Source organism: Lepus europaeus, chromosome 3 (assembly GCF_033115175.1).
Source record: "Lepus europaeus isolate LE1 chromosome 3, mLepTim1.pri, whole genome shotgun sequence".
NCBI classification, from domain to species: Eukaryota; Metazoa; Chordata; class Mammalia; order Lagomorpha; family Leporidae; genus Lepus; species Lepus europaeus.
Window position 1 is genome coordinate 60,607,722 of NC_084829.1, and position 22,498 is coordinate 60,630,219.

Genomic DNA, 22,498 nt, shown 5'->3' on the forward strand with positions numbered 1-22,498 from the left:
TGGAGGGGCCCTTTTATAATGGGAATTGATAGGTATACTAAGGCAGAGACTGGAGAATGAGGGCCAAATTGGGAAATGTTTCTAGCTGTGCAGATAAGAGACATGGCTGGCAGAATTTTAAAAAGGACCTCCAAATCCTCGGCCCTTGATGTAAATACACCTTCTTCTAGTTATTCAATCAAACACTAATCTAGTGTTGCTGTAAAGGAATTTTGTGATGTAATTAAGATCCCAAAGCAGTTAAGGTCCCAAACAGAGATATTATCCAGGCAGATTTGACCTAAACCCCGGTGTTTAAATCTGTGTCTAGAAGTCAGCAACTAAGAAATTGGAAAGATTCAAAACATGAGAATGATTCAACAAGGGGAAAGTTTTGAAGTTAAAGGGAACCAGGTGTCAAGGTATGCAAGTACCCTCTGGAAGCTGACAATAGCCCCCTAGTCAACAGCCAGCAAGGAAAAAAGGGTCCTGGGTCTTAGACTGAAAAGGGTTTTTAAAAACACAAATCTGCTTCTTGGAGATTTTGAGACTCTGATAATTCAAACAACAGACTGTAGAAGAAAATTTAGATGGCTGGAAGTTCAGCTGGCTTACCCTTACCAAAAGAACTGAAAGTATATTAATTAAGGCACAGCAAAGTTTTAAACTAGATTGTGTCATCAAGATGAAGCATAACTTCATGGACCTTTGACCCACACTGGAAAAACCTGCTGACTAATCTTGGATAAATTTTTAAGACATTCTACTAACTTACTAATTTAGATAATCACTGTGTTTATTTCTCAAATAGTGGTGACTTTGTATATCAATCATTCTAAATTTATAGGGATGAAAGTTTAAACATATGCTTTTCAAAAATTTGATGTGTTTGACCATTTAAAACTTACTTGCAAGAGAACCAGTAGGCCAGCACCGCAGCTCAATAGGCTAATCCGCCTCCTGCGGCGCCGGCACACCGGGTTCTAGTCCCCGTTGGGGCGCCGGATTCTGTCCCAGTTGCTCCTCTTTCAGTCCAGCTCTCTGCTGTGGCCCGGGAGTGCAGTGGAGGATGGCCCAAGTGTTTGGGCTCTGCACCCGCATGGGAGACCAGGAGAAGCACTTAGCTCCTGGCTTCAGATCAGCACGGTGCGCCGGCCACAGCGGCCATTGAGGGGTGAACCAACGGCAAAAAGGAAGACCTTTCTCTCTGTCTCACTCTCTCACTGTCCACTCTGCCTGTCAAAAAATAAAAAAAAAGAGAACCAGTAAACAAAGACGCTGTCTGAGCATGACTAGGCTATCTTGTAAGTCAAAAACTTCCCCACAACAGTTGCTTAAATTAACTTTGAAGTATGCTTGTGAAGATTTTCTTTCTGGGGAGAGAGAGCAGGAAAGGGGAGGGTTGCGGGTGGGAGGGAAGTTATGGGGGGGAGGGAAGCCATTGTAATCCATAAGCTGTACTTTGGAAATTTATATTCATTAAATAAAAGATTAAAAAAATATTTTCTTTCGGGCGGAGCCAAGATGGCGGATAGTGAGGACGTGCGCCATTAGTCTGCGAAAATAAAGTTTCATAAAAGTGGAATTACTGTAGCCATAGGAAAAGACTCAAGAAAAAAACTACAGAGGAGACGCCTCCGGATCGAGTGGACGGGACACAGAGGATCTACTGAGAGCCCACTGCGTGGAAACCCAACCGCGAGAACCGAGCCACAGAGTCTTGCCGGCGCGGGAACCGGGGTAAGACAAAAGCCTCAGAAACTCTCCTCCTCCCGCCTCCGTCTGCAGCTCTGCCGCGGCGGCGGCGGCGGCGGCGGCAGCGGCGGCGGCGGCGGCGCCCTGACCGCCTCTCTCCACGGTCCCAGCCCCGGGGAGCGCGCGCGGGCACTGCAACGGCGGCGGCGGAGGCGGCGGCGGCGGCGGCGGCGCCCTGACCGCCTCTCTCCACGGTCCCAGCCTCGGGGAGCGCGCGCGGGCACTGCAGCGGCGGCGGCAGCGGCAGCGACGGCGGCGCCCTGACCGCCTCTCTCCACGGTCCCAGCCCCGGGGAACGCGCGCGGGCACTGCAGCGGCGGCGGCAGAGGAGGCGGCGGCGGCGGCGGCGGCGCCCTGACCGCCTCTCTCCACGGTCCCAGCCTCGGGGAGTGCGCGCGGGCACTGCAGCGGCGGCAGCGGCAGCGGCGGCGGCGCCCTGACCGCCTCTCTCCACGGTCACAGCCCCGGGGAGCGTGCGCGGGCACTGCGGCGGCGGCGGCGGCGGGGGCCTCCCGAGCGCCTCCCTCCACCGCCCCAGTCCCGGGGAGCGCGCGCAGGTACTACAGCGGCGGTGGTGACAGCGGTGGCCGCAGCGATCCTGTGGCCCGGCTGGCCCTAGGCGACAGCGCCTAAAGAGGAAGATCACGGGAGAAGCCCCAGGTGGTGTCTTGGATCACCAGCTGAGACAAGGCTTCAGGAAAAGATTCAAGGAAAAAACTGCAGAAGAAACGCTTCCAGAAAACCAACTGCGGGAGACGACCCGCAAAATCTACCCAGCGCGCTTTTACACAGCCTTAAACCTCAAGAAACAAGCATAGCTCTCTGGCCACACCCATCACAGCCCCGAAGGCTCCAACAAAGCAGACAGCTCACTTAGAGGCATAGTATAACGAGAGAAAAAAAAAAAAACAAAAACAAAAACACCACAAATTATCTCTAACATGCCAAGCAAGAAACATAGAAGCGGAGGTACCAAGAACAAGGAAGGCACTATGACGCCCCCAAGTGAACAGGACACACCAATGCAAGATTATGAAGATGAAGACATAGAGGAACTGCAAGAAGCAGATTTCAAAAAATTGATAAGAACATTAAGAAGTTCTCAAAAACAAATTCTTGAACTACAGAAATCCTTAATGGACAAGATAGAAAATCTCTCCCGTGAAAATGAAATATTAAGGAGGAATCAAAATGAAATGAAAAAACTAATGGAACAGGAATTCTCGATAGTGACAAAAAACCACAATGAAATGAAGAACACAATGGATCAAATGGCAAACACATTAGAGAGCCTTAAAAACAGAATGGGTGAAGCAGAAGAGAGAATATCGGAATTAGAAGACAGAGAACAGGAAAGGAAACAGTCAAATCAAAGAAAAGAAGAAGAAATTAGAAATCTAAAAAACACTGTCAGGAATCTACAGGATACTATTAAAAAAACCAACATTCGGGTTCTAGGAGTTCCTGAAGGCATGGAAAGGGAGAAAGGATTAGAAGGCCTTTTTAGTGAGATACTAGCAGAAAATTTCCCAGGTTTGGAGAAGGACAGAGACATCCTAGTACAGGAAGCTCAGAGAACCCCTAATAAACATGATCAAAAGAGATCCTCACCACGACACGTCGTAATCAAACTCACCACAGTGAAACATAAAGAAAAGATCCTAAAATGTGCAAGAGAGAAACGCCAGATTACTCTCAGAGGATCTCCAATTAGACTTACAGCTGATTTCTCATCAGAAACCCTACAAGCCAGGAGAGAATGGCGAGATATAGCCCAGGTACTAAGAGAGAAAAACTGCCAGCCCAGAATATTATATCCTGCAAAGCTCTCATTTGTGAATGAAGGTGAAATTAAGACCTTTCACAGCAAACAGAAATTGAAAGAATTTGTCGCCACTCGTCCAGCCCTGCAAAAGATGCTTAAAGATGTGTTACATACAGAAACACAGAAACACGGTCACCAATATGAAAGAAGGTAAAGGAAGGAAACCTCACAGCAAAAGATCACAGGAATCTCAAACCAGATATCAGAAAATATCTTTGGCAAATGGCAGGGCAAAGTTACTCCTTCTCAATAGTCACACTGAATGTTAATGGCTTGAACTGTCCAGTTAAAAGACACCGATTGGCGGATTGGGTCAAGGAACAAAACCCATCCTTTTGCTGCCTACAAGAAACCCATCTATCCAACAATGATCCATACAAGCTGAGAGTGAAGGGCTGGAAAAAGATATACCATGCCAACAGAAATGAAAAGAGAGCGGGCGTAGCCATCTTAATATCAGACAACATAAACTTTACCACAAAAACTGTTAGGAGAGACAAAGAGGGGCACTATATAATGATTAAGGGATCCATTCAACAGGAAGATATAACGATTATCAATGTATATGCACCTAATTACAGGGCACCAGCTTATTTAAAAGACTTGTTAAGGGACTTAAAGGGAGACTTAGACCCCAATACAATAGTACTGGGGGACTTCAATACTCCACTCTCAGAGATAGACAGATCATCAGGACAGAAGATCAACAAGGAGACAGTAGATTTAAATGACACTATAGCCCAAATGGATCTAACAGATATCTACAGAACATTTCATCCTACATCTAAGGACTTTACATTCTTCTCAGCAGTACATGGAACCCTCTCTAGGATTGACCACATACTAGGCCATAAAGCAAGTCTCAGCAAATTCAAAAAAATTAGAATCGTACCATGCAGCTTCTCAGACCATAAAGGAATGAAATTGGAAATTGGCAACTCAGGAATCCCTAGAGCACGAGCAAACACATGGAGATTGAACAACATGCTCCTGAATGAACAATGGGTCATAGAAGAAATTAAAAGAGAAATCAAAAATTTTCTGGAAATAAATGAGGATAACAGCACAACATACCAAAACCTATGGGATACAACAAAAGCAGTGTTAAGAGGAAAGTTTATATCAATAGGTGCCTACATCAAGAAATTGGAAAGGCACCAAATAGATGAGCTTTCAAGTCACCTCAAGGATCTAGAAAATCTGCAGCAAACCAAACCTAAACCCAGTAGGAGAAGAGAAATAATTAAAATCAGAGAAGAAATCAACAGGATTGAATCCAAAAAAACATTACAAAAAATCAGCCAAACGAGGAGCTGGTTTTTTGAAAAAATAAACAAAATTGACACCCCATTGGCCCAACTAACTAAAAAAAGAAGAGAAAAGACCCAAATCAATAGGATCAGAGATGAAATGGGAAACATAACAACAGATGCCACAGAAATAAAAAGAATCATCAGAAATTACTACAAGGACTTGTATGCCAGCAAACAGGGAAATCTATCAGAAATGGAAAGATTTTTGGACACATATAACCTCCCAAAATTGAGCCAGGAAGACATAGAAAACCTAAACAGACCAATAACTGACACAGAAATTGAAACAGTAATAAAGGCCCTCCCAACAAAGAAAAGCCCAGGACCAGATGGATTCACTGCTGAGTTCTACCAGACATTTAGAGAAGAACTAACTCCAATTCTCCTCAAACTGTTTAGAGCAATCGAAAAAGAGGGAATCCTCCCAAATTCTTTCTATGAAGCCACCATCACCTTAATTCCTAAGCCAGAAAGAGACGCAACATTGAAAGAGAATTACAGACCAATATCCCTGATGAACATAGATGCAAAAATCCTCAATAAAATTCTGGCCAATAGAATGCAACAACACATCAGAAAGATCATCCACCCAGACCAAGTGGGATTCATCCCCGGTATGCAGGGATGGTTCAACATTCGCAAAACAATCAACGTAATACACTACATTAACAGACTGCAGAAGAAAAACCATATGATTCTCTCAATAGACGCAGAGAAAGCATTTGATAAAATACAACACCCTTTCATGATGAAAACTCTAAGCAAACTGGGTATGGAAGGAACATTCCTTAATACAATCAAAGCAATATATGAAAAACCCACGGCCAACATCCTATTGAATGGGGAAAAGTTGGAAGCATTTCCACTGAAATCTGGTACCAGACAGGGATGTCCTCTCTCACCACTGCTATTCAATATAGTTCTGGAAGTTTTGGCCAGAGCTATTAGGCAAGAAAAAGAAATTAAAGGGATACAAATCGGGAAGGAAGAACTCAAACTATCCCTCTTTGCAGATGATATGATTCTTTATTTAGGGGACCCAAAGAACTCTACTAAGAGACTGCTGGAACTCATCGAAGAGTTTGGCAAAGTAGCAGGATATAAAATCAATGCACAAAAATCAACAGCCTTTGTATACACAGGCAATGCCACGGCCGAGGAAGAACTTCTAAAATCAATCCCATTCACAATAGCTACAAAAACAATCAAATACCTTGGAATAAACTTAACCAAAGACGTTAAAGATCTCTACGATGAAAACTACAAAACCTTACAGAAAGAAATAGAAGAGGATACCAAAAAATGGAGAAATCTTCCATGCTCATGGATTGGAAGAATCAATATCATCAAAATGTCTATTCTCCCAAAAACAATTTATACATTCAATGCAATACCCATCAAGATCCCAAAGACCTTCTTCTCAGATCTGGAAAAAATGATGCTGAAATTCATATGGAGACACAGAAGACCTCGAATAGCCAAAGCAATCCTGTACAACAAAAACAAAGCCGGAGGCATCACAATACCTGATTTTAGGACATACTACAGGGCAGTTGTTATCAAAACAGCATGGTACTGGTACAGAAACAGATGGATAGACCAATGGAACAGAATAGAAACACCAGAAATCAATCCAAACATCTACAGCCAACTTATATTTGACCAAAGATCCAAATCTAAACCCTGGAATAAGGACAGCCTATTCAATAAATGGTGCTGGGAAAATTGGATTTCCACATGCAGAAGCTTGAAGCAAGACCCATACCTATCACCTTACACAAAAATTCACTCAACATGGATTAAAGACTTAAACCTACGACCCGAAACCATCAAATTATTAGAGAGCATTGGAGAAACCCTGCAAGATATAGGCACAGGCAAAGACTTCCTGGAAAATACTCCAACAGCACAGGCAGTGAAAACCAAAATTAACTTTTGGGATTGCATCAAATTGAGAAGTTTCTGTACTTCAAAAGAAACAGTCAGGAAAGTGAAGAGGCAACCAACAGAATGGGAAAAAATATTTGCAAACTATACTACAGATAAAGGATTGATAACCAGAATCTACAAAGAAATCAAGAAAATCCACAAAAACAGAACAAACAACCCACTTAAGAGATGGGCCAAGGACCTCAATAGACATTTTTCGAAAGAGGAAATCCAAATGGCCAACAGACACATGAAAAAATGTTCAAGATCACTAGCAATCAGAGAAATGCAAATCAAAACCACAATGAGGTTCCATCTCACCCCGGTGAGAATGGCTCACATTCAGAAATCTACCAACAACAGCTGCTGGAGAGGATGTGGGGAAAAAGGAACACTAACCCACTGTTGGTGGGAATGCAAACTGGTTAAGCCACTATGGAAGTCTGTCTGGAGATTCCTCAGAAACCTGAACATAACCCTACCATACAACCCAGCCATCCCACTCCTTGGAATTTACCCAAAAGAAATTAATTTGGCTAATAAAAAAGCCATCTGCACATTAATGTTTATTGCAGCTCAATTCACAATAGCTAAGACCTGGAACCAACCCAAATGCCCATCAACAGTAGATTGGATAAAGAAATTATGGGACATGTACTCCATAGAATACTATACAGCAGTAAGAAACAACGAAACCCAGTCATTTGCAACAAGATGGAGCAATCTGGAAAACATCATGCTGAGTGAATTAAGCCAGTCCCAAAGAGAAAAATATCATTTGTTTTCCCTGATCGGTGACAACTGAGCGCCAAAGGGGAAACCTATTAAATGAACACTATAAGCAACAATGAACTGATCAGCTCCTGTCCTGACTTTAGATGTACAATGTAATATTTTATCCTTTTTGGTATTTGCTGTTATTGTTGTTGTTCTAGTACTGTTGGTTGAACTCAGTAATTAACACACAATTATTCTTAGGTGTTTAAATTTAACTGAAAAGAGATCCCTGTTAAATCTAAGAGTGGAAAAAGAGAGGGAGGAGAGGAACAATTTGGAACATGCTCAATCGGACTGGCCGCAAATGGTGGAGTTGGAAATGTGCCAGGGGATTCCAACACAATCCCATCAGGATGGCATGTACCAATGCCATCGCACTAGTCCAAGTGATCAATTTCAGCTCACAATTGATAGCTCTGATAGCCCTAAGAGTCAAAGAGATCACACAAACAAGACAAGTATCTGCTAATACTAACTGATAGAATCAAAAAGGGAGAGAAAGATCCAACATGGGAAGTGGGATACACAGCAGACTCATAGGATGGCAGATGTCCTAAACAACACTCTGGCCTCAGAATCAGCCCTCAAGGCATTCAGATCTGGCTGAAGAGCCCATGAGAGTATAGCAGGCATGGAAAGCCAAGATACCATGGAAAAAAAAAAAAAAAGACCTAAATGAATGATCTCTGTGAGTGAGATCCCAGTGGAAAGAACGGGGCCATCAAAGAAGGAGGTACCCTTCTCCGAAGGGAGGAGAGAACCTCCACTTTGACTATGACCCTATCGGAATAAGATCAAAGTCAGCGAACTCTAAAGGCTTCCATAGCCCTGGCAACTCATGACTAGAGCCTAGGGAGATTACTGATGCCATGAACAGGAGTGTCAAATTGTTAAGTCAGCAACAGGAGTCACTGTGTACTTACACCCCATGTGGGATCTGTCCCTAATGTGTCGTTTAAAGCCAAGTGATGCTATGACTGGTACTGAAACAGTATTTTTATACTTTGCGTTTCTGTGTGGGCGCAGACTGATGAGGTCTTTGCTAATTATAGACTGAAGTGATCTTCTGTATATAAAGAGAATTGGAAACGAAAAAAAAAAAAAAAAGGAAGAAAAAAAAAAAAAAAAAAAAACAACCTGGTGTTAAAATGGAAATGGCATAGAAAATTAATTAATTTGAAAAAAATTTTTGTAGGATCTCTGTCTTTAATGTGCTGTACATTGCGATTTAATGCTATAATTAGTAATCCAATGGTAGTTTTTTCACTTGATGTTGCTATGTGGGCAAAATGTTGAAATCTTTACCTAATGTATACTAAACTGATCTTCTGTATATAAAGAGAATTGAAAATGAACCCTTACACGAATGGAGGGAGAGGGGGAGCGGGAGGGGGGAGGGTTGCGGGCGGGAGGGAAGTTATGCGAGGGGGGAAGCCATTGTAACCCATAAACTATACTTTGGAAATTTATATTCATTAAATAAAAGTTTAATAAAAAAAAAAAAAAAAAAAAAAAAAAATCGAAAAAAAAGAAGAAAAAAAAAGAAAAAAAAAAAAAAAAAAAATATTTTCTTTCTTTCTGGTTTGAATCAACAGCATACTGAAAATCATGCTAATACATATTACTACATATATACACATAGTACTACAAAGTGAACAGCTCAGAAGACTAATAAATAAAATAATTGGGTTTTTAACCTAATAAAAAATAAATTGCTATTCAATCAGTGATATCCAAATATATTTACAGTGTTATGGTCTGAATATTCATGTCCCCTCAAAATCTCATACACTGAAATCCTAACCCCCAAGTTGATGATGTTTCAAGATGGGCCATTGGCAGTGATTAGGCTATGAGGGTGGAGGCATCATAAATGGAATTAGTACCCATACAAAAGAGGCCCCAGAGAAATTTCTCACCTTGTTAACCACAGAGACTGTAATGGGAAGTCTATTGTGTGTGAGGAAGCAGACCCTCAGCAGACACCTATTCTACCAGAGACTTGATATTGGACTTCACACATTCCATGATTGTGGGAAATAAATTTCTGCTGTTTAAAAACCATTGAATTTATGGCATCTTGCTATAGTAAACTGAACAGACTAAAACAATAGGGTGAAAAAGCAGATATTTGCCTTAAAAGTATTTTGAATTTGAATCTCAAAACTAGTATTAATCAAATAATTCTGTTCGCTATGAATTAGCTTGGAGAGTAATATATACTTTTCTTTTTTTTTTTTTATTTGACAGGCAGAGTTATAGACATTGAGAGACAGAGAGAAAGGTCTTCCTTCCATTGGTTCACTCCCCTAATGGCCGCTACGGCCGGCGCTGCGCCCATCCAAAGCCAGGAGCCGAGTGCTTCCTCCTGGTCTCCCATGCGGGTGCAGGGACCCAAGCACTTGGGCCATCCTCTGCTGCCTTCCCAGGGCCACAGCAGAGAGCTGGACTGGAAGAGGAGAAATAGGGACTAGTATCCGGCGCCCCAACCAGAACTAGAACCCGGTGTGCCGGCGCCGCAGAGGATTAGCCAACTGAGCCACAGCACCGGCCGGAGAGTAATATATTCTAATGAGATTTCAATTGCATATACTGTATAATTTTTTTAAACCTGAAACTGATTCATTATTTCAATATATTCAGGAAGATTTAAGAAAAATTAGATTATGGCCTCGGGATTTTCCAATATAAAGGAAGAATATCTTGTCTAGATACAGTCCTTTAAAGAAAGTTCACAATAAGTAATTTAAAAAGAAAAAGGAATTGAGACCAATATGGTCTTTTTGGAAAAAGAAACACAACTAGAAGAAGGGTATTGTACTAAAAAGTGAATTATACTTGCATGTTTCCAGGAAAACAGCAGGTGGCAATATCTACACAGTCTTGTCTTTGAAATGATTGTATAACATCAAAACAAAACATAAGCTAATGTTTCATGAAATATAGGGCTTTCCAAAATTCATATATTATAGTGGGTATTTATTTATTTCTATTTTAGAAATATCATGCTTATGCTTTATTAAAAGGACTCCACTAAGATCATTAATCTTAAAAATTTTATTTGTAAGTCAAATTAAATTGTTCCTGCATCTCCTAATCTACAGAGTACAATATTTTTTTCCTCACAGGAGTTGACCAGATGAGGAAGTTGAATTAGATAAGAGTGTTAAAGGAATCATATAAATAGATAAGTTTTTCCTTTTTTTAACAAAAACAAACAAAAAAAAAACCACAGTGAGATTCAGAGACAAGAGTTTGCAGCAAGTTGCAAGGGCACAACCCATGGTCAAGAGAAGATGGATGCTGCGTCAAATTTCCTGTTCTCTGAGCGCAGCAGCCCCTCCCATCTGCTGCTCCAATGCTAATGCTTAAGACAGACGTGGGATCCTGTATGTGGTTCTCCTAAACAAACTACCAGACCTCAGAAGCCAGTTAGCAGATACATAGAGAAGGCGCTGGAGACTGAGTTCCAAGGGTATTTGTCTTTTCCAGATGGATGAGATTTGCTGTTGAACATCTACACAGTTAAGAACTGGAGTAGCTACAGAGGCAAGCAAAGGTGCTGCTTTATGACAGCAGAGGTCAGTAACAACAAAGGGGAAGGAAATTGAGCAATCAGGCTAGAACTTGCAGTCTCTTTATGTTGCAGAATCAACAGGCAAGAGGCAAGAGAAAACATAGACACACACACATACACACATCTGATCCTTTGTACCCAGCAGAGTCTCCTGTGCTGGAAATATTTCCATCTCTGGCAACAGTGCCTTCCTGGACATGCTCAGAGGTGTTTAAGACTCCCTATCATAGAAATACTTCCTATCACAGAGTATTTTTTAGGAAATCATAAAAAATATAAAGTGAAAATTTCCAGTTTCCACTACATCCTTTTTAATTTTTGAAAACTTTTCCTACTTGACTAAGAGCTGGACTAGTTTATCTTCTAGAGAGAAACAAATTGTAGCCACAAAAGGGCAGGAGGGTGGAATATGTATCTCTGTTCTCTCTTGGTAAATATTTATTGAGTGCTAGCCTCTGTACTTGAGGTACAAAAGTGAGCAAAATATGTATGTCCTTTCCTCATGGAACTTAGAGTCTGGTAAGGGTTTGCAAAACAATAACCAAAAATAGTAACATGTCATAAGTCAGGTGTTGTACCAGTTTCCTAGGATTGCCATGAGGAAGTGACATCTACTAGGTAATTCAAAAGGTCAGAAATGTATTGTTTCACATTTCTGAAGGCTCAAAGTTCAGTGAAGAGCCAAGCTCCCTCTGAACCTTTGCCTTTTTCTGAAATTCTTGTGGTTTGCCAGAAATTTTTGCCATCCCTTGGCATCAGCTCAAACTTCTACGTTCATAAAGGGTTCTCCCTGTATTTACTCTCATATTCTTGCCTCTGTGCATATCCATGTCTAGGTCCAAATATCCCTTTTATGATAATATCAGTCACGTTGGCCTAAGCCCACCCTAATAACTTAATCTTGGCTACATCTGCCAAAACCCTATTTACAAATTCACATTCTCAGGTTAGGACTTCAAATTATCATTGTGATAGGGCATAATTCACACTTAAGGAAGTAAAAAAATAGTAAAGGAGAGAGGAGGCATGTGTAGACAAGTTGGTCAAGGAAGTCACATTTACAAAGAGAACGTAGGATTTGCACAGAACTGTGCTATGCATATAACTCAGAGAAGAGACGGCTTCTGCAAATATGAAACTTTAAGTATAAAAATCACAATATGACCAATCGCTTTCACTCTTTAAAATACTTTCAAGGATATAACAGAATGTTTTATTAATATCACAACCTCAAATCATTCTTTTTATCTATGAATAAGTTGATAATTTTCACTTAGCTTAATTTTTCCTCATTCTTTAGCAAGAATAGAGGAAATGCTGGCTGATTGTAAATGTCAATGATCATTCCTTAAACAAATACCCATTGTGCAGTTACTGTGTGCCAGGTGTATTTTTAGCTCCTAGGAACACAGCAAAAAAAAAAAAAAAAGTAAACTCTGCTTTTGTGGATTTTACATTTCAACAGGGGACAGCTCTAAATTTGACTTTTCTCCGCCCAGTGAGAGTAAAGTGAATCTGCACAACGAAGAACCACAGTATATGCTAAGGAGTCATAATAACTTGTGCATCAGCCCCTTTAGCAACAGAAGTTCACAATTCCTCCAATCTCATTAATCTCCTAAAATACCTCTCATCTCTATTCCCCCCACTTCAAAAATACAATCCTGTTGCTATTTGTAGAAATCACCTTGTTCTGCACTTGTTCTCCACACACCTTCTCAGCTGGCTGTTCCACTTCCTCCAAACCTCTATTAAAATGGCATCTTTTCAGTAACCCTCTCCTGGTAACTCCATTTAAAATTAACTTTTCCTGCCAACTGTCCTTATTCCCCTTCTCTGGTTCTATTTCTCCAAAACATCTATCAATATCTAATTCTTTAAATGCATTTATTTCATTTATTATATAGCTCCTCCTATTATAAACTCGATGAAGGCAAGAATTTTTATATTTTTTGTTTATTGTTATGTCCTCAGGAGTAAGAAGCAAGTCTGGCAGAGTAATTGCAAAATGAATAATTGTTTAAATAATTATCATTTACACTTAAACAATCAGTACCAATTCTATTTGCACTCAAGGGGAAGTTGACTGAAAGCCATCAACTTGCCCCTGGTGGGCCACATATAAATGTTAACACTATGAGCACTTACAGCTAAAATTGTGGGAAATCCAGACTTTGTTTCAAATCAGGGTTGTTCATATTTGTCTTCATAGAGGGTGCATATGTGTATTTAAATCTTTTATTTGTTTATTTGACAGGTAGAGTTACAGACAGTGAAAGAGTGAGACAGAGAGAAAGGTCTTCCTTCCATTGGTTCACCCCCCCAAGTGGCCACTACAGCTGGAGCTACACTGATCCGAAGCCAGGAGCTGAGAGTCTCCCCTGGTCTCCCATGCAGATGCAGGGCCAAAGGACTTGGGCCATCCTCCACTGCCTTCCCGGACCACAGCAGAGCACTGGACTAGAAGAGGAGCAACCGGGACAGAATCCGGCGCCCATATGGGATGCCAGTGCCACAGGTGGAGGATTAACCAAGTGAGCCACGGCACCAGCCCATATTTAAATCTTAAGAAAGAGAAAACATGATATTTTATGATGATCTAACTTCATATACAGATAAAGCATAGAACACTGACTCAGGGAGTTCCTACAAATATTGCAAAGAACATGGATCTATAAATGAAATAACTGGTGGAGTTTGACCGAAAAAATTTTCTTTGCAAACCAATGAAAGTGGCATTTCCCAGGGTAATCCCTTCAGAACAATTAGAAGCTTCTACTCTGGAAATGATTTCAAACTTTGAGCTACCTTAAATTCTTCTTTAGAAAAAACAGGGAATAAATAAAAAATGAGTGTAACCTCTTTTAGAGACATCTGGGGTTGATTTTTCTGCTCTGTCTCCTGAGAACTCGAAAGAGCCAAAAGGGAAGGAAGTAATAACTCTTGCACACTGCAGCTTAGAAAGTAGTCACTAATTTTTTTTCCTGCATTTACCTGCAATTGAAAACCAGCATTTAAAACAGTACACATCTCATTAGTATAGAGACTTGTCAGTCAAATATAGCATGATTTACATTGCTATAATCCAATGCTAATGACTTTTGGTCCTTTTAAGTTCCTGGATTTTGACAATGTAATTTCTCAGGGTCAGGTTGATGAGGGAGAAAAATAGAAGCCCAAGCAGTTTTATTCAAGGACTACATATTCCTCGTTCCTATTTTTATGACACAAAACACATTTTTCCCTTACTCTTTCCTTTTGCAGGGTAAATATTTCCAAATCTTTTAATTTTTCCTGACAAAACCTTTTACTATTATAAGTGCCTGTTGTCACTGGTATCTGCAGAATCTTCTCCAGTCTATATCTTTCTTGACTTGTTGACTTCAGAAATCATGTGTATGTAACTCATGAAGGTAAACAGGCAATTTTATGACCACATAACCTATTATCTTTATCATGCCAGGGAGGTAACCACGAGTAAGACTCCAAAAGACCCCACCTGGACAGGTCTCAGTTCTAGGCAGAGTGCACAGCTGAGTAGCAGAATAAGAAAAATCTTCCTAAATCTCTAACAATAATATCCCACCAACAACAAAGATGTGTGAAAGTATTCAGTTAGGCATCATTTCTTTGGTCAACCCATCAAAAAAAAAAAACCATCAAAAACACCAATATAGTGAAAGAAGGCTGAAACATGAGACTGTCTTTCCTAACTCATATTAAGTAAGTTGGTCAGAGCTTTGTTCTGTGTTGCCCTAAGAGTGGCTTTATCTTAAGTGTAGAGAAATGAATGATAGGAACAGAGATATAAAAAATGGTTAGATGCCACCCTGGTGACTTTCTAAATTCAGGTTGAGAATAGCAGATAATTCTCCTACTACTTCAAAGCTTTTGTTAGTACTCATTGTGTTGATGATACATCATACATTGTTTTCATTTGAGTTTCTTTTAGGAACTATAAGAATATAAGTTAAAAGGGAACAACAGGGGCTGGCACCATGGCTCACTTGGTTAATCCTCCACCTGCGGCGCCAGCATCCCATATGGGCGCCGGGTTCTATTCCCAGTTGCTCCTCTTCCAGCTCTCTGCTGTGGCCCGGGAAGGCAGTGGACCAGGAGGATGGCCCAAGTGCTTGGGCCTCTGCACCCGCGTGGGAGACCAGGAAGAAGCGCCTGGCTCCTGGCTTCAGATCGGCGTAGCTTCAGCTGTAGTGGCCATTTTGGGGGTGAACCAATGGAAGGAAGACCTTTCTTTCTGTCTCTCTCTCTCTCACTGTCTAACTCTGCCTATCTAATAAATAAAAATTAAAAATTAAAAAAATTTTTTAAAAAAGAGAACAACAGTAAAGAATAAAATGATCAAGACTAGATCAAGAAAACTCTTATCCTATAAGGTCAATCAAAGTTGCTACCATATGGAATCTAAGATAATATAATTATAAAACATGCCATTCTGTACTAATAAGAAATTTTTTTAAAAATCTATAAACTATTACATAAAGTTTTCTTAACAATAAAAGTATTTATTTATAATTATTGAGAGTTCTTTTGGACTTAATTATGCACAGAATTTATTGTACATCATTTTTGTGCAAACACCAAAAGGAAAACATAAGGCATATAAATTATTTGTTTTTACTTATAATCTTTTTTTATATTCAAGGCTAACCGTTACTTTCAGTCTCAGATATTACCAATGCACATGTTTTCATTTTTTTTCTGTAAAATACTATTCTCTGTTCCATCAATGGCACTGGTAATGCGAAATGTCACATAATCTGCCAAAGAACCAAGCCATCGGCACAAGGCTCTGTACTGACTTGCAGTTATGTAAAACTGGCTGGCACACTTTTGACTCCCACTTCTAAAGTGTCATGTTTGCTGCTTGTCTTGTATGACTCACTCACCTCCCATACATCCTCTCCACAACCATTTTGTTCCTACAATATGAATGCTCTATTGAGAAATTATGACGATAGAAAGGACATTTAAGTAAGCACAAAATTTCTTCCTGCTTAGTACATCTTAATCACCAAAGGAGAAAATTAATGACTACAACAGAGGAACCTGGTGATGTCACCTGAACTCCACAAAGTTACTGTCAGTAATAAAACAAAATAGCATCAGATAACTCCTAACATTTTACACTGAAAATGGATATCTGAGATTTTCCTTCCCACAGCCAAAAAAAGGTATAACCTTAATCTAGTCATGAAGAAGCAACAGAAATGGCTCAAATTAAGGCACATCTTACAAACTAGTCTGTAATCTTCAAATTGAAGAATAGTTCACGTTAAAGAAAACTAAAGAGACAAGACAATTAAATACAACATATAACCCTGGCTTGGATTTTGACCATAATTATTTCTTTTGCTTTCTTTAAGAGCATTAGAGGGGCAGTTGACAAAACTGGAATGTCTTCAGATTGGAATATTTTATCAATACTAGTTGACTTATATTGAGAGCTGTACAGTGGCAATGAAAGAGCTCACCTTGTGTTTATAATACAAACACTGAAGTATTATTTTGAAGAAATGGGCATCATGTCTGCAATGCTCAAATTTTACAGAAATGACAGATGATAGATAGCTAGTAGATATAAAGATAGAGATAAAGAATGATAAAGCAGATATCATAAAACGCTAACTTTGTGGAATCCAAGTCAAGCTTACATTGGAATTCTTCATATTACTGTTTGTAAGCATCTGAAATTAATTCAAAACAAAATTGTTTTTAACAGACCTCTACTATTTTCTGTGACAATTTCTTTCAAATAGTTGGCACCATCTGTTCTGCAAGTTTTGCTGATGGTGCTTTCAGGTTCTCAAAGGAGTCGGTGATGCCCCTACCACTCCTTTGCCATCTGACCCACAGAATTATAAGATTATATCGATTCTGAGCTGCATTCCACTTCCATACATGTTACAGTAGTGAAATGGGCCTCTTAGTGTCACGAATATATGTTAGAAGAGCCACATTTGGAAACTACATTATTAAAGCAAATGCTGATTCTACCTATTAGTGTCTATATTAATTTCTGATACTGCTGTAGCAAATTGATTTAAACATACTGGCTTATAACAACACAAATTTCTTGTCCTACCATTCTAGATCATTAGCTCAAGACAGACCAGGAGAAAATCCTTCTCCTTAATTCTCTAGCTTCTAGAAGCTCCCTGTATTCCTCAACTCTCAGTCTCTTTCCATTATTTTGTGCCCAAAATGCTTCTAATTACTAAACATACATATGGCTCAGCTATTATGTGTTTTTCTTTGACTTATCAATCTCTTATTTAATTAAATGTTGCTGTGAAAACACATGATCATGTAATAAAAGGAAATTATCACTACAGATCATAAAAAAATCAATTAATAATAAAAATATTAGAGGCATGGCTCAATAGGCTAATCCTCCACCTTGCGGCGCCGGCACACCAGATTCTAGTCCCGGTCAGGGCACCAGATTCTATCCCGGTTGCCCCTCTTCCAGGCCAGCTCTCTGCTGTGGCCCAGGAGTGCAGTGGAGAATGGCCCAAGTGCTTGGGTCCTGCACCCCATGGGAGACCAGGAGAAGCACCTGGCTCCTGCCATCGGATCAGCGCGGTGCGCCTGCCGCAGCGTGGCAGCCATTGGAGGGTGAACCAATGGAAAAGGAAGACCTTTCTCTCTCTCTCTTTCTCTCTCACTGTCCGCTCTGCCTGTCAAAAATAATTAAAAAAAAAATTAGAAAAACCTGATCTCTCAATGAAGATAACTGACATTTTGGCACAAATAATTCTTAATTATTATGGTAGCTCTGTTTACATTGTAAGTCTCCGTTACATTTATTGATATTGTTGTTGATTTTTCTGGGGCAATACGGAAACATGTTATCAAGAAATAATAATTAATTTTTTATTTTTTAAAGGTTTATTTTATTTGAAAGACAGCATGCTGCAGATAGAGGGAGGGGGAGAGGGAGAGAGAGAGAGAGAGAGAGAGAGAGAGAGAGAGAGAGAGAGAGAGAGAGAGAGAGATTGTCTATTTGCTTGTTCACTCCCCCAAATAGCTGCAATAGCCAGGTCTGAGCCAGGGTGAAGCCAGGAGCCTGGAACTTCATCCAGGTCTCCCATCTGGGCGGCAGGAGCCAAAGCATTCAAGCCATCTTCTGATGCTTTCCCAAGCACATTAACATGGAACTGGATAGGAAATAGAGCAGCTGGGACTGGAACCAGTGCTCATACATTATGCTGGTATCACAGGCAGCAGTTTAACTTACTGCACCAAAATACCAACCCAAGTTTTCATTTTTCCATCAAGGTGACCAAGGGATACAAATGCTGGTATAATTAGAGAGTTCCATAAGCTGTATTAGTTTGGTTGAAGGTGCTTAGAGTCAATAGGAAACACTGTAGAGTGGCAATGAATGCATTGTTGGTGATGTGGTCTTCATGATCAATACAGACTTTCAGTAATTACATTAAATAAATGCATTCACAAATATATATTATAAGAAGAGGGTTTCACAACAACTATATGTTAGGCATCATTATTATATACTTATTTATATTATTATGTAGCAGTCATTAGAATCTTTCTTGGAAAATATTACTACTAGCTTGCATTGAAATTGCAAGAACACCCTTCTCACACCTCCCTCTCCCATTCCCACTCTTAATTTTATTATTATTATTATTATTATTATTATTAGACAGGCAGAGTTAGACAGTGAGAGAGAGAGAGACAGAAAGAAAGGTCTTCCTTCTGTTGGTTCATCCCCCAAATGGCTGCTACGGCCAGTGCGCTGCACCGATCTGAAGCCAGGAGCCAGGTACTTCCTCCTGGTCTCCCATGCAGGTGCAGGGGCCCAAGCACCTGAGCCATCCTCCACTGCCTTCCTGGGCCACAGCAGAGAGCTGGAAGAGGAGCAACCGGGAATAGAACCCGGAGCCCATATGGGATGCTGGCGCCGCAGGCAGAGGATTAACCAAGTGAGCCACAGCGCCGGCCACCACACTTAATTTTTAAAAAAGATCTACTTTCAGTTTACTTAATGATTGTAAGGCTAACCCTACATTAAGCAAAGAGTTCAACAAATATTATGAAGAAAGCAAATACTGTTCCTCAACAGAAGAGACAAGGGTTGTAAACAGTCATCTAATTTCAAAATGTCCATTTCACTCCAATACATTACATTTTAGGTACTCTATTATTTACCCCAGATCATAGAAAGCATATGATATCTGTCTATTGGGGACTGGCTTATTTCACTAAGTATAATGGTTCCCAGTTGCAGCTGTTTTGTTGCAAAATACAGCATTTCCTTCTCAAGTCATCTGATCTGCCAAGGAAATGAGTTTAATGTGGCTTCCTGTCCTTTCTTCCATTGTCCCACTTCCTAGAACATGCAAATTCCATTTATCCTTAACCCAATATAGCTGCCATGGGCCATGTCACCAGTTCCCATTGTGGTCCATAATTTCCAATAATTTTCATTCTGAATCTGAAAAAATAATTTAGGGATTCCAAGAGGGTTTAATTACACCTCAGGAAGTGTCCTGAAATCTGTCCTTTTAAAAATTCTCTATACTTTTTTAATGCTATAACAACATTGTTGCATGTATCATTCTATGATTTAATTTCTACCTTGCTACAAATGATACCTAGATTCTAAAGAGCCAATTCAAATTCTCTCAATATCACCTTAAGGAAAAGTAATGGAATAACTTATTTTGTCTACTCTTGTATTGAAGTATTTAAAATGGTGAAGTAGAGAGACAAAATTATCAACCTATCAAAATGGAAAATAATTTAAACTTAAAAATATATTTCTATTATCTATTTCTGATATTGTCTTTGCATGAATGAATAAATAGAAATAAAGTTCTTTTCGTAAAAAGAAAATTGCTTCATCTAAGTGAAATAATTCCTGGATTTAAAATATGGCCTATGATATTAGAAATAGCGAATATTTTTGATCATATATGATGTTCTAGGTATCATGATAATCATTTCCATGTATTAACTCATTTAATCCATAGAACCAAATGAACAGGGTATTACCCCCATTTTGCCTGGAGGTTAAAGGATTTTCCTAATGTAACAAAGTAAATATAAATTGAATATAAATAGCAATAAAAAGATTTGAACTCAAGCAGTGCAGAGCTCATGTCCTAAAACACTGCACTACGCCCTCTCCACAATATGTACTTTTCACTCCAGAGACCCCGCTCTGTACCAGATTATCTTGCCCATGTCCCTCTACTGCTCTCTGTGCTTGAATTTTCCGAGTTTTATGTCTCTTACTACTCAGACACTCCTCAAAAAGCAGGGTGGAAGTGTTCTTTTTTTTTTTTTTTTTCTTTACTTGCCCAAAGAGCTTCTTATTAAGGGCAGACCGGAGAGCATTTCTGAAGAGGCACTCTCCCAGCCCTTAGCAGAGAACAACACAGATAACAGTCAGAAGTACTATCTGAAACCTAGGAAACATCAAAATTATTCCTCATCCTGACTTGTCTTAATCAATGCATTCTATTTATTCAGGGCCAAGCTCAGGACGGGTAAAGATCGTCTTGAAGAAAAGCAAGCCCTCTGGCTACTAACGGTGACATGTAGAAAAACCACAAGGCTTGAATTCAATATTCTGCACTATTGCTCCCTAGTAGACTCAAGCAAATGGCAATGGATACATTGCCATTTTCTGAACTTCTAGAAAGCACTCCTATCTTATATTTTCTCTCATTTCTTTTATAATTATGTGACTGCCTCTTACTTGAGGCCAGTAGAATTTCAAATAAAAGAAAGGAACCATTCGAGAATAGGCTTAAAGTGGAGAAAATGGGAGATTGGTATTTTACTTGAGTTTTTAAAAACTCATCTCCTTTTAGCACCTCAATCAATCTGGTAGCTGGAATAAGATTTTGGCATGAAACTTTCATTAGAATATACAGAATGCATTTTAACAATGGGGTACATTCACAAGTGGCAACTATTTTTAACCAAGTATATATCACTCAGCTGAGGAAAATGGTGTTCCTAGACTGTGAAACTCAGGACAAAGCACTATTTGGAGTGGCTTGTTTCTGCTTTCTCAAACTAGAACAGATTGCTCCCATATTTTAGGTGCAACTAATTCTCCAAAAAGAACAGACAGGCACTGATTCTCTTTGAAATTATAATTTATATCTAAAATTAATTTTAGATAAATTTTTCTCTTACTTAGAAGCAAAATATTGCTAAGGGAACAATCTGTCTTCATTTGGCTTACAGTAAACATTAGCGCTTAGTATTCAGAAGCCAGTTGGATTTTTTAATCTTTGGCAATAGCTGCTCACATATCTTTTTTGGACAGGGAGAAGACAAAGTGGGTAGCCCTGAAAGACCCAACAGTCAGCATGCTGTGGAGTAGTGAATGATAACCATCATCCCCATGCCCTGAAGGCAAATTTTCAATAGCCTTCCCATTTTTGCCATGCTGCCTCCTGATTCTGCCTTTTAACCCAGCTCTCCAAACAGCCTTGTGGAGTTGGTTCATTCAATCATTCATTCAAATATTCACTGGGAGCGTAGCTTGTGACTGGTACAATTTTCCAAGTTAGGAATATAATGATAGCCAATATAGAAATGGTATCTCTCCACACTTGATTACAGCCCAAAAGAACTCAAGGATAAAGAAGCAGGGAGTTAATTATGTTGTGGTGTCCTGCTGTAACAAAGACAAAGTAAACTCAAGTTCTTTAGAAAGGGCATCTATGAAAATTTAGGTCAAGTAACAGGAAAAAAAAAAAAACTCTTAGTGGAAATGATGTCTAGACTGAGAAAAGAGTCAGAAAAATGAAGAAGAGATGGGAAATCAGTCTAGAAAGACAGCAGCATGTGCAAAGGGTAAAAAGCAGGTATGTTTAAGCAACTAAGAGATGTTCAACTAGGCTGCAGCATCCCATGCAAGAAGAAGAGCGAAAGGCAGTTCCACATATTAGAACTGTCTAGGTTACACTTCAGAAATGAGTAAACACCCAAGAATCAGTGATTTGACAGCCACCCTTTTCTCTTCTCAAGATACATATCCAAGTCTAAGTAGAGGTGAGTTGGTAGTGGTGAGGCCCGGAAGTACACAACTACTTAAGGGTCCAAGAGATGGAATATTGCCAATTCATAGCTGCAACACCAGGGGCATCACTTTCCTAGTTACCACAGCAGAGGAAGAGACAGCAGATGTCTCTTGTATACTTCAGCATGACTTATACCCACATCTTCTTGGCTGGCACTTGTCATATGCTTCCTACACCTGATCCCAACAAACTCAAAAACTTAGAAATAGAGGGAGCAGATGGAAAGTTTGATGTGTACAGCTATTTATTGAGA

General features: G+C 39.8%; 1 protein-coding gene across 5 annotated transcripts in view; it reads right to left on the minus strand.

Annotated features, from left to right (window-relative positions):
* Window positions 1-22,498, minus strand: part of LGSN (lengsin, lens protein with glutamine synthetase domain) — a 198,937-nt gene that overhangs the window by 65,014 nt on the left and 111,425 nt on the right. For 2 of the 5 annotated variants that reach the window (XM_062186320.1, XM_062186318.1), the window contains exon 2: window positions 888-1,215. The exons of the other annotated variants lie outside the window; for them this stretch is intronic. The gene's annotated coding sequence lies outside the window, so the exon portion shown is untranslated. The remainder of the gene's footprint in view (window positions 1-887; window positions 1,216-22,498) is intronic. 5 annotated transcript variants of the gene reach the window in all.